The sequence below is a fragment of the Zalophus californianus genome, chromosome 8 (assembly GCF_009762305.2).
Source record: "Zalophus californianus isolate mZalCal1 chromosome 8, mZalCal1.pri.v2, whole genome shotgun sequence".
Lineage (NCBI taxonomy): Eukaryota > Metazoa > Chordata > Mammalia > Carnivora > Otariidae > Zalophus > Zalophus californianus.
Window position 1 is genome coordinate 53,599,086 of NC_045602.1, and position 13,525 is coordinate 53,612,610.

Consider the following 13,525-nt stretch of genomic DNA (forward strand, 5'->3'; position numbering starts at 1 on the left):
CTCTCTCTCAAAAAAAAAAAAAAAAATTAGGTTTGAACTGAGGAAAATAAGTTGCCACCAATCAACCAACAAAACAATAAAAACCCAACAACATCCTCTGAAACTCCACCCCCCACCACCAAAAGAACAAAACCAAAAAAGTCCAAAAGCCAGAACCTGGAAAGAGAAAATGGGAGGCACACATCTTGTCCTGGCATATTTCAACCCACTGAAGCTTAGCATGGTTTATGTACTCTTGTAAAATATGCTAGCTAGCATTAAGATTATCATGAGGATAGGAATGTAGACACTAAGCTTGGTCTCCTAGGACACCAAAATAATCTTTCTGTTATAAAGACATGATACTGGAAAGAACTGGAAATGCTGGACCAGCAGGGTTCCTGTGAGCAGCCCCATAAGAGCAAAGAGTGGGAGAGAGTGAATGGAGAATCTGAGTGGAGTCATGAGATGGAAAAAAGTTATTTATTTATTTTAATTTTAATTTTTTTTAGTGTGTTGTTTTTTAAAAATTGTACAATTGTTCAATTCAAGCATACATAGTAGAGAACTTGGTACTGGACATGCCTGATAATCAGCCACCATCAGTATAATGAATTGATGTTAGCTTTGCCTCCTCCACCTGCTCATGTTCCACTGCAGTATTGCTAGAGACAGTAGAGTCCACTCTCTTGTTAGTACCCTGAGCTTGGTTGGGATTATTTTGGTTGTAGAAAAAAGCCAAAAGTGGGGAAAGAAAAAAAAACACCTGTTATTATTTGAGATGATATGATGGCCAACATGGAAGATCCATGAGAATCTATAGGCAATATATTAGAAATAATGAGAATTTAAAAAGGTTGCTGGGAACAGGATTTATATACAAAATCATCAGTAACAAAATCTAGAAAATTTAATTAAAAATACTATTTACAATAACAGCACCAACAACAAAAACTATGAACCCATAGAAATAAATATAATAAGAGTGTGCAAAACTGTTATGGAAAAATCAAGACAATTTATTGAAAGACATAAAATAAGACCAAAGTAGTTGGAGATAAAATACGATATTCATGGATAGAAAGACTTGGTAGCATAAAAGATGTCAGTTTTTTGTCTAAATTAAATTAAAGTTAATTCAATTCCAATGAAAATTCCCAAGAGAGTTTTTCATAGAACTTGACAAAATAGGTCTAAAAATTCAAACAAAAGAGGGAAGGCCAAAAATATCCAAAAAATCTTAAATCATGATGATAGTAAGAGGTTTGCCCTACCAAATTAAAAAAAAATTATACAGAGCTATATAGTAATTTAAAAGTCTGATATTGGCATAAGGGTAGAGAAATCTACAATAGAACAGAATAGAGAGTGTAGAAACAGACTCATGTATATTAGGAATTTGGTTTATGTCTGATAGCATTACAAAGCAGCAGGGAAAGAATGGACTATTTAATAAATTGATTTTGGACAATAAGCTATGAAAACAGATAAAATGGGGTTCCTACCTCACCACACAGACAAGCACACACTTCTAGGTGGATTAAAATATAAATGTAGATTTTGAAACTTTAAGATATTAGTAGGAAAATATAGAAAACATCTTTATAACTTCAGGGTTTGGAAACTTAATAAGACAAAATAGAAAAAAGTAAGAGAAAAGATTGATAAATTTGATTGCATGAAAATGAGAGAAATTCGCAACAAATATAGCTAATAAAGAATGTGCAGAATATACAAAAAGTCTTGAAAATGAATATAAGGATACAGGCAATAAAACTGGAAATTTATAGGGGCGCCTGGGTGGCTCAGTCGTTAAGTGTCTGCCTTTGGCTCAGGTCATGATCCCAGGGTCCTGGGACTGAGCCCCACATCGGGCTCCCAGCTCAGCAGGGAGTCTGCGTCTCCCTCTCCCGCTCCCCCTGCTTGTGTTCCCTCTCTCACTGTGTCTCTCTGTCAAATAAATAAATAAAATTAAAAAGAAAAACTGGAAATTTATAGAAAGGAAAATTGAGTGGATGATGATAACATGAAAAGAATCTTACTTCGTTAGTAATGAGGTGAATGCGAAATAAAATAATTTCACATCATCAGATTGACAAAAATGCAAAGTCTGATAACACTAGGTGGTGGTTAAGATGTGGAGAAATAGAAACTTTAATAGTGCTGGTGGCAATGTAAATTCATACACCAATTTCTAGGAAAATTTTACAGTATCTATTACAGTTAAAGAGATGTAAGTCTTTGACTTAAGCAATTTCACCTCCGTTTATGTATTCTAGAGAAACTTAGGTGTTTATATGTAAGGAAGTTTACTGCAGGCCACTTTGGAATAGTGAAAATAGAGAATCAATCTAATCATAAGTAGAATAAGGTTTTGAGGGGTGTCTGGCTGACTCAGTTGGTAGAACACGTGACTTTTGCTCTTGGGGTTATGAGTTCAAGCCCCATATTGGGCATAGAGTTCACTTAGGTAAAAATGAATCAACTGGATCTCCTATGTCAAAATGGTTCTAACTCTCAAAAAATATTAGAATGAAAATATAAGGTCTAAGATGCTATTACAATGACATCCTAATTATTTTTTCAAATTGTTGGTTATAACCCATCCATAAGTTGTGAAATCCGTTTAGTAGGTCACTGCCAGCATTACAAAATAAAATTGGAATAGAAAGAAAATATCAGAATGTGCTAGAAGTAGCTGAACCGGAAGTATTTCCATGACCGTGTTGTTTTAGATTATGTACACATGCACACATACAGGTATATATGGATACATATACACATGTGTACATGTGCATGTGTATCAAAATGCAAAACACATTTCTTACACTGAGTATGGTACAAAAGTCCAAAAGCCACTGTTTTAGATACATTAAAGTGCAAAACAATATTATATGTTTACAGATCCCATAGTATGCATGGGGGTGACAAATACCAGTGTTAGGATAGTGGTTACCACTGGAATGGGAGGGAAGAGGAAGACATAGGGTCTGGGTGTGAAGATTTTGCGCCATCTACATTGATGCAAGTTTCATTCATGTTGTTGCAAATGGCGGGATTTCCTTCTTTCTTATTCTTTACTGAATTATATTCCACATATATATGTACCACATCTTTTTTATCCATTCATTTGTAGATGGTCACTTAGGTTGTTTCCATAGTTTGGCTATTATAAATAATGCTGCAATAAACAAGGAGTGGAGGTATTTCTTTGAGAGTCTGATTTCATTTCCTTTGGATATATACCCAGAGTAGGAATGCTGGATCATATGGTGGTCCTATTTTTAATTTTTTGAGGAACCTCCATATTGTTTTCCATTTATATTTCCACTAACAGTGCACAGAGTTCCCTTTACTCCACATCCTTGGCAACATGTGTTGCTTCTTGTCTTTTGATAATAGCCCCCCACCTTTTTTTAATGATTTGCCAATCTTTTATCATCCTTGGAAATTACATTGTATTCCAATAGCAATGGATTAAAACTAATGAAATCATTTACATAGATTAGAAACTGTTGGTCTACTTCTACAGAGAGTTTATGTTCTATTCCTTTAATGTTAACATCTTATGTAACCCAGGTGCATTTGTTAAAACTAGCATTGACACAGTACTACTAACTTTTAGAGTTCACCAATTTACCCACACATGTCCTTTTTCTGTTCCAGGATCCAATGCAGGATATCACATTGCATTTATGATCTTGCTTAGTCTCTTCCGATCTATGACAGTTCCTCTGTCTTGTCACGTCTTTCATGACCTTGACAGTTTAAAAGAGCATTGGTCAGATATTATTTGTAAGATGTCCCTTATTTTAGGTTTGTCTGATGTTTTCTCATTGTTAGCATGGCATTATGGAATTGGGGATGAACACCCTATTTATTTATTTTTTAAAAACGAGACTCATGACTTTATTTAGATTTGACCAGTTTTTCCAATATTGTCCTCTTTCTGTTCCAAGCTCTGACGTAGGGTACCACATTGTATTTAATTGTCATGTCTCTCCACTCTCCTTTAGTTGTGATTGTTTCTCAGTCTTTACTTGTTTTTCTTTTTTTTTTTTAAAGATTTTATTTATTTATTCTAGAGAGAGAGAATGAGAAATAGAGAGCACGAGAGGGAAGAGGGTCAGAGGGAGAGGCAGACTCCCTGCTGAGCAGGGAGCCCGACATGGGACTCGATCCCGGGACTCCAGGATCATGACCTGAGCCGAAGGCAGTCGCTTAACCAACTGAGCCACCCAGGCACCCTTGTTTTTCTTTTTTTTTTTATTATGTTCAGTTAGCCACCATATAGTACATCATTAGGTTTTGATGTAGTGTTCAATGATTCCATAGTTGCCTATAACACCCAGTACTCATCACAACACATGCCCTCCTTAATACCCAACACCTGGCTACCACATCCCCCACACCCAATAATAGCCCTTCTAACAGGTGTGAGGTGATATCTCATTGTGGTTTTGATTTGCATTCCCCTGATGATAAGTGATGTTGAGCATCTTTTCATGTACCTCTTGGTCATTTGGATGTGTTCTTTGAAAAAATTGTCTATTCAGTTCCTCTGTCCATTTTTTAATTGGACTTTAGTTTGCTGTGAGTTGTATGAGTTCCTTATATGTTTTGGATATTAACTCCTTATCTGATATATAATTGGCAATTTGCAATATATTTTTCTTCCATTCTGTATGTTGCTTTTTCATTTTGTTGATTGCTTCTTTTGCTGCACAGAAGTGGTTTTTTTTTTTTAAAGATTTTTATTTATTTTTTGACAGAGACAGATACAGCGAGAGAGGGAACACAAGCAGAGGGAGTGGGAGAGGGTGAACAGGCTTCCCATGGAACGGGGAGCCCGATGTGGGGTTCCATCCCAGGACCCTGGGATCATGACCTGAGCCGAAGGCAGACGTCTAACAACTGAGACTCCCAGGCATCCCATGCTGTGCAGAAGTGTTTTGATGTAGTTCCATTTATTTATTTTTGCTTTTGTTGCTTGAATTTTTGATGTCATAGCCAAAAAATTGTTGCTAAGACCAATGTCGAGGAGCTTTTCCCTATGTTTTCTTCTAGGAGTTTTATGGTTTCAGGTATTATGTTTAAGTCTTTAGTCCATTTTGAGTTAATTTTTGTGAGTGGTATAAGATAAGGGTCCAATCTCACTTTTCTGCATGTGATTATTCAGTTTTTCCAGCACAATTTATTGAAGAGACTATTCTTTCCCCATTGAGTATTCTTGGTTCCCTTGTCAAATATTAGTTGATTGTATATGTTAGGGTTTATTTCTGGGGTTGCAATTCTATTCCGTTGGTCTGAGTGTCTATTTTTAGGCCAGAATCATACTGTTTTGATTCCTATAGCTTTGTAATATAGTTTTGAAATCAGACCCTGTGACGTCTCCAGCCTTATTATTCTTTCTCAAGGTTTGCTTTTGCTATTCAGAGTATTGTGTGGTTTCATATGAATTTTAGGATTGTTTTTTCCCTTTCTGTGAAAAATGCAGTTGGAATTTTGACAGAGATTGCACTGAATCTATCTATAGATGATTTTGGGTAGTATAGACATTTTAACAATATTAATTCTTCTGATCCATGAACATAGAATATCTTTTTTTTGGAAAGTTTTCTCTCTTTTTTTTTTTTTTAAAGATTTTACTTATTTATTTGAGAGAGAGAGAAAAAGAGTGAGAGAGAGATCACGAGCAGGGGGGAGAGGTAGATGGAGAAGCAGTCTCCCTGCTGAGTAGAGCCTGACATGAGGTTCAATCCCAGGACCCTAGGATCATGACCTGAGCTGAAGGCAGACACTTAACTGACTGAGCCACCCAGGCGCCCCATAGAATATTTTTATATGTATTGGTAGATGACTTTTATTTCTCGTTTCTGTCTAATTTCTCTGGCTAGGACTTTCAGTGCTATGTTGGATATGAGTGGTGTGAGTGGGCACCCTTGTCTTGCTCCTGATCTTAGAGGAAAAGCTTTCAGCCTCTCCCTGTTGAGTATGATGTATGTAGTAGACTTGTCATTTATGGCCTTTGTTATATTGAGATATGTTCCTTCTATAGCCAATTTGTTGAGAGTTTTTATTATGAAAGTATGTTGGGGCGCCTGGGTGGCTCAGGTGTTAAGCATATGCCTTCAGCTCAGGTCATGATCCCAGGGTCCTGGGATCCAGCCCTGCATCGGGCTCCCTGCATGGCGGGAAGCCTGCTTCTCCCTCTCCCACTCCTCCTGCTTGTGTTCCCTCTCTTGCTGTGTCTCTCTCTGTCAAACAAATAAATAAAATATTTTTAAAAAAAAAGGAAAAAAGAAAGTATATTATATTTTGACAAATGCTTTTTCTGCATGTATTGAGATGATTATATGCTTTTTATATGATGTATCATATTAATTGATTTGTGTGTGTTGAACCATCCTTGCATCCCACGGATAAATCCCACTTCTTCATGGTGTGTAATCCTTTAGTTGCATATTTGCATTGCATATAAGTGTTCTTATTTTCAAGAACCGTAATTAAGATAAAATGGCTGTCAGTAACTGAAATGAAATAAATTAAAGGAAAAATTAGCTATAAATTATTGTATCATTTACTTTTATTTTCCCTATCAATGTTTATTGCATTGCATCACTTCTGATCCATTTTCCTTGCTATTTGTTCCACTGAGTATTGCCCAAAGTTGGTACACATATCTCCTTAGCCAGGCTGTCTTCCTAGTAAGATCTCCTACTGACTGTTTTTCTTTTTTCCCAGTAAAAACTTACCTGTTCTATGCCTGAATCTTATAACAGAGATCTCACCCCGCTGTCCTGGTTAAAAAAAATCAATGAAATAGACTTTTCTGGGGCACATGTGTTATAGCGCTATTGGGTTCCCAAAGGCTCCACCGCTGATAGGCTGGGAACAGGGGCAGTGGGGTTTACATTTAGGGACAAGTGAGAGGTGGTCGTGACTGGGCAGGCTTGGTCAGAAGTTGGAGGTTATGAACAGTTTACCACCTCCAGCTTCAAATCTAAGTCAAATTCCTCGTCATTTCCGGGTGGCTAGTCCTATCTCTCCATCAAGACCCTGCAAAAGCGGTCCTCACCCAAGAGAGTCACTCCTTCAGTCCTATTTGGGAAGTCCTTCTCTTACACGGCAACATGTTGGGGTCCAGGAAAAGAGATCTTGCTATAAATTCAGATGCCATCAGGCACTGAGGCATTATGACTCTGTTTTTCTTTTTTTCCAATGTGGTTCGTTGTGTAGCTAATTCTCATTGGTTATGCTGAGGTGAGGATTCTTTGGGAGTTTGGAAGAAAACATCCTCACATTTTCCATTCCTTTCTTCCCAGAGACAGCTTGCTGGCAGAGTAATGGCCACCTCTCTCGGCAGCCAGATGAGAAACAGAGCTTAAGGCGGAGGCGAGAACAATGCCTATGTGGCCAGCACCGTTCCTTGGTCTTTTTTTTTTTTTAAGTGTAGGAAAATGCAAAACTTAAAAAGGACCTAATCACAAGAGGAGTGGAAACTGCCCTTTGGGGAGAGAAGACTGTGGCTGAGATGTCAGATGCCATGTTTGTCTTTCCTCCTGGGAGATGGATGCTCGCTTCCCACATCACAAGCCCTGGCCTGGGTGTCTGATGGTGGAGGCTGCACATCCAAGTGCTCTGAGGCGTGGTCCTCTGCCTCCTTCTCACCAAAGACGGACTCCCCCAGGCCCGGCCCCAGGGATCTCTGAGAAGCGCCTCTGTTGTGGTGACAGCCCTATCTCCCAGGCAGCGGCCACCCAGCATGCAGGTGTGCTGCCCAGCCACAGTCCCCAAATCACCACTTGGTGCTGCTTCCTGCTGAAGTCACCTGTGATACCAGAGGGACAGTCCTCACCTCACAGGGCTTCTGAAGGGTATTAACACACGCTGCCTCACACAGGATCTCTCACTTCCTATGGTCCTTAAGGAATTGCTGGAAGTTTTGAAGAAAATGATAAAATAAAGACAGTATGTGTACACTACTAAAATAAAAAAACAGACAATATTCCAGAAAACCAACAACGAAAAGCTCCTATCTCTCAGGCTACCCACCCCAAGCCCTACCTCCCAGAGGAAACCACTCATAATTGTGGCTTTGTCTCTTTTTTAAATTTAGTTTTTATATTATTTTATTTTATCATGGTTTAACGAGTGAAAGAGTCCTACAAGCCTTGTTGTTAAAACAGCAGTACAGTTTCTTTTTGAGATGATGAAAATGATCTAAAATTAGAATGTGGTGACAGTTGCACAACTCTGTAAACACCCTGAAATCCACTGAATCGTGCGCTTTCAATTGAAGAACTTTACGGCATGTTAATTATATCTCAATAAAGCTGTTAAGAAAAGGAAGGACAATAGATACTTTCAACAAAGGCAGTCTCCTGACAGTCCCCCCCAGCTTTCCCGCTTCACAAGGCAACCACTTTCAATTAGTGTGATCTCTTCCTCCGCATTTTTTTTTTAAGATTTTATTTATTTATTTGACAGAGAGAGACACAGCGAGAGAGGGAACACAAGCAGGGGGAGTGGGAGAGGGAGAAGCAGGCTTCCTGCGGATCAGGGAGCCCGATGCGGGGCTCGATCCCAGGACCCTGGGACCATGACCTGAGCCGAAGGCAGACGCTTGACGACTGAGCCACCCAGGCGCCCCTCTTCCTCCGCATTTCTAAACTAATTTGCTTGCAATGCTATTTCTTGATTGTTGGGTTTTAGTCATTTACTATTGACTTCCTGTTAAAAAAAAGATGAGGTTTTAACCTTCTTTCATATCACTTACCCTGGCCCCCACTATTCCAAATGTGCACTTCCCATCCCCCATCTTTCTAATACAGCATTACTAATATTTTAGTTAGTTCAATATTCTGTGTTTACATTAGTATGAGAATAAACACTCCATTGGCAGCCGCTCGGTTGTGTGGTGTGGAGGAGGACTTCCAAGGGTTTAACTGATTCTTTGTTTGTCAGCCTCCTATTTTTGACTCCTCCCTCACTCTCACTTCCAGTACTGGTATGGCAGATTCCCAGATCTTTTGAGGCATCCATAGGGTAAATCGTTTCAAGGCTCTCTCTACATTGTGGTCTTGGAATACAGTTTTTTGTTTTTTTTGAGAGGATCTGTGTGTTATTTATCACTCACCCATCTGCTGTCCAATTTCTGAAATTTTGTCGCTGTTTTCTCATCGTCCATTCTCTTGCATTAAAATCAAATTTATTGAGATACAATTAATATTCCATACAACTCCCCCATTTAAAGTGTAGAATTCAATGGATTTATTATATTCACAGAGTTGTGTATCTATCACTTCAACTTATTTTACACTTCAATTTATTTTTCTTTGTGTGTTTATGCCTTAATTTTTTTTTTTTTTTTTTTTTTTTACCGTATCTAGTCGGGTTTTGGGAGCTAGTAGAGACTAACATGTTGTGTTCAATCTGTCATATTTCATCAGAGCTTCTACTTAATATCTACTTACCACTTCTTGATATATTAAATTTAGACATTATTTAATGGCTTCTTGCAATAATAGATGAAGATTGAACTCAGTGATATAGTTATAGTACTATTTTTAGTTCCTTCATTAACTATCTTTATAACTTTAAAGACTTTTGTCACCTTTTTTTTCTTGTTCTATCAACTATAGACAGCATCTCTTCTCTTTTTTTCTCTTTCTTTTTATTATTATTATTTTTTAAGATTTTATTTATTTATTAGAGAGAGAATGAGAGATAGAGAACATGAGAGGGAAGAAGGTCAGAGGGAGAAGCAGACTCCCTGCTGAGCAGGGAGCCCGATGTGGGACTCAATCCCAGGACTCCAGGATCATGACCTGAGCTGAAGGCAGTTGCCCAACCAACTGAGCCACCCAGGGGCCCCTCTTTTTTTTTTTTTTAATTATTTATCTATTGAGAGAGAGTGAGAGCGCAAGAGCACGTGAGCAGGGAGCACAGAGGAAGGGGCAGAAGAAGAGGGAGAGAGAGAGAATCTTAAGCAGACTCCCCACTGAGTGTGGAGCCTGAGACGGGGCTTAAATCTCAAGACCCTGAGATCATGACCTCAAGCCCAAAGTAAGAGCCAGACACTGAACTGACTGAGCCACCCAGGCACCCATTGGCTTCTCTTCTTTTTCATTTACATCTCTCCTTCACTTACATCTCTTCCACCTAAATCTCTTGTCATCTGTAATTTTCCCTCTGCATTTCCCCCCCTGCATTTCTAAGGCTAATACATTCATAACTATAGTCATTATTAATTTTTATGCTTTGCCTATATGTTGATCCAAAAGTTAAAAATCAATAATAAAAATTGTTTACATTATAAATATTATATACTTTTATTACATATTCAACTAGAGCATTGATTACTTTTTTTTTTGGCTCAGTTTTAGTTTTTTCCTGGATTTTTCCACTGACTTTCTTTTCTTCTTGCATTGTCTTCCTGAGTTACAAGCTTCAGTTCTTCTAACTAACCAAGAATAGTATCATATCTATATAATCCATCTTTCTCCTTGATTTTCATTCTCTGAGGGGTCACTGCTGTCTTGCTCCAATCTCCTGATTCCTTTCTCACTGTGCTGAATAGCTTTTATCCTGGATCCTTAACCTTCTGGTTTGCATCTCTTGTTTCCAGGATCCTGTGGATCTTTCTTGTTTTACTCTCTCTCTCTCTCTTTTTTTTTTTTTTTTTTTTTGCTGGATCACATCTTCAAGTATATTAATAAAAAGGTAGTAAAGTTTTCTTTCCTTGAAGGTCTCAAAATATCTTAATTTTATAATTCAGTGATAGTTTGGCAGAGTATATAATTCTATGTTGATTAATTTTTTCTCAGAAATTTGAAGGCTTTGTTCCAATGTTTTCTAGAATCCCATATCTGTGATGTAATTTCTCATACCAGTCTGGTTCTGTTCCCCCGTAGACAATTTTATTTTTCCTTTCTAGAAGCTTTTAGGATTATTCTTTTTATCCTTGGGGGTCTTGAAATTTCATAACATGTATCTTTGTCTCTTTTCCTCCCTTTCCTTTTTTGCAGTGCATTTGGTTGACCCTTCAATCTAAAGATTCTTCAATTCTGGGATATTGGGGTATCCTTCAACTCTGGGATATTGAGGTACTATTTTATTTTATTTTATTATTTTTTTAAAGATTTTATTTATTTATTTGAGAGAGAGAGAATGAGAGACAGAGAGCACAAGAGGGAAGTGGGTCAGAGGGAGATGCAGACCCCCCGCTGAGCAGGGAGCCCGATGTGGGACTTGATCCCGGGACTCCAGGATCATGACCTGAGCCGAAGGCAGTGGCTTAACCAACTGAGCCACCCAGGCGCCCCTTGAGGTACTATTTTAAAAAATAATTCTTCAGCCTGGTTGGCTCAGTTGGTTAGGCAGCTGCCTTTGGCTCAGGTCATGATCTCAGGGTCCTGGGATTGAGCCCCATATTAGGCTCCCTGCTCAGTGGGCAGTCTGCTTTTCTCTCTGCCTCTCCCTCCTGCTCGTGCTCTCTCTCAAATAAATAAATGAAATCTTTAAAAAAATTTAAAAAATAATTCGTCAACTCTGGGATATTGGGGTACTATTTTAAAAATAATTCCACCCCTTCTCTGTTTTCTATACTCTCCCTTTTTTCCCCTGGGACTTCTACAGTTCAGATGGATTGATCCTCTATGTCTTTTGTCTTTTTTTCTTTTATTTAACATTTTCCTTTACTTTTATCCTCTTTGCTAGGAAATTTTCTTAACTTTATTTTCCAATCTTTCTGATGATTTTTAAAGTTCTTCTTGGATTATTCCCATTATTCATAGTATCTTGTTACTATTTTATGTGATGTCACAAATCTCACTGAGGATCCTAATTAGAGATCTTCTTGTCTCTGAATTACCCATTTCTTAATGTTTATATTGGTCTTTTTCTTTCACAGTGTAGGTAGGCTTCTCTTAAATGTCTAGTGAGGTTTTAGTTATATTCAAGGATGAGGCAATAGAAAAAGTCTACATGTGGGGGAGGAATTTTCAACTGGTAGGCTTTGCTTTAAGGAAGGACAATGGACAGGAAGTTGGATCTTACCAAGGAGACTCCAAATGCCCTACTCTGGCCACCTAGTTTTCCCCAGTTTGTCTACTCTTAAAAGGGAAAACCCCTCTGTTTGGTCTGTCTGGAGTAGAGAGGGGGTGATTAGAGAATACTGGTCTGCTAGGAGTTCTGCACAAGTTGGGGGACAACTCTTCTGTATACAAACTTTCCATTAATCTCTTTTTTTCAGCCTTTCATCTTCTATTCTCCTCCCATTCTCTAACACCTGGCATTTCTGAGTCAGGAACCTCTCTGGGGCTATTCAGGGCAAGGGTCTCCCTCTTCAGCTGCGGCCCTTCCATGGAGTCCTGTAGGCTGTAGCATCTTCCATCCTGTTTCATCCCTTGCCAGCTCCTTATGTATTGTTTTCTGTCTTTCAGAAATGTATTGAACTCCATTGTCCATTGTAGGGGTGTGACATGATCAGTGTTGTGTTTTAGACACATAACTCTGGAGCCCCTGTTTGGAAGGCCAAAGTCAGAGAAACTGAGAGCAAATTAGGGGATGGTTGCACCCTGGATCCTAAAGTTAGAAGGGAAATGGGGCTGCAGTGGAAGAGGTTATTATTTATTCAGAGGCAAAATCAACAGAACTTGGTCACTAATTAGATGTGGCAGTAAGGAGAAGATGGGGTCAGAATTAGGTGGCTGAGCCACTGGTGTTCAAGATACGCATGCTTTGGACATTGGCAAGAAAGAGGATGTGGCCATGGAGGAAATTGTACCATATCCAGGTAGTCATGTCCAGGAGTGGTTGGGAGGATGAGATGATCTGGAATGCTCGGGAGACATCTGTGTTGGTGGTACAGAGTTAGGAGTCACTAACTCATTTTCCTCATAAGGAAAATTGAAATCATGGGAATGGATATGAAGAGAATATGTGGTATGAAGAAAGCCAAGGTCAGAGTCTGGGGAAGCATCAGAATTTGTGAGGACCATGCCTAAAAAGTTGGTTGATGAAATCCTTGAGAAGAGGTGGAGGGGTGTGAGGTGGCAGGAGAAGTGAGGAAGATTCCGGTACTGCCTCTGGACAGCTTTGGCATGTGGGGCCAGGGCTGTGAGGGAGGTGGCCTCAGGGAAGAGCCAGGTTTCCGAAGGGCAGGGGGAGGAGGCCAGTGATGAAGCAGGAATGGAGAGAGGTTTTCCCAGAAATGAGGACTCCAGGGGGAACAGAAGAAAGGGAGGATAGCATTCAGAAGTGTTGGGGTGGAGAGAGGCCACTTGACTGAGAGTTCAGTGACCGAGGGCACCACAGCGGGGGGGGGGTGGTGGTGAAGGAAGGTTGGGAACCATTCCAAACTGGCCTCTGTTCTCTGAGCTATCTCCAGCCTCTAGTCTGCTCAGGTGGCTGCCTGTTGCTGCCTTTATAGAGCTGCAGTGTGGAACCTGAGTCCCTGAAGTGCTGATGTGTAGAACCACTGTGTACATTTACATTCACATATTTGGCTTCCCCTGACCCCAGGACAGATGTGGAAACAGTA

At 39.2% G+C, this 13,525-nt stretch overlaps 1 long non-coding RNA gene across 2 annotated transcripts in view; it reads left to right on the plus strand.

The window, feature by feature from the left end:
- The window catches only part of LOC113937337, a 53,490-nt gene that overhangs the window by 20,009 nt on the left and 19,956 nt on the right, over window positions 1-13,525 (plus strand). For both annotated transcript variants that reach the window (XR_003524597.1, XR_003524598.1), the window contains exon 2: window positions 11,010-11,087. This is a non-coding gene — a long non-coding RNA (uncharacterized LOC113937337). The remainder of the gene's footprint in view (window positions 1-11,009; window positions 11,088-13,525) is intronic.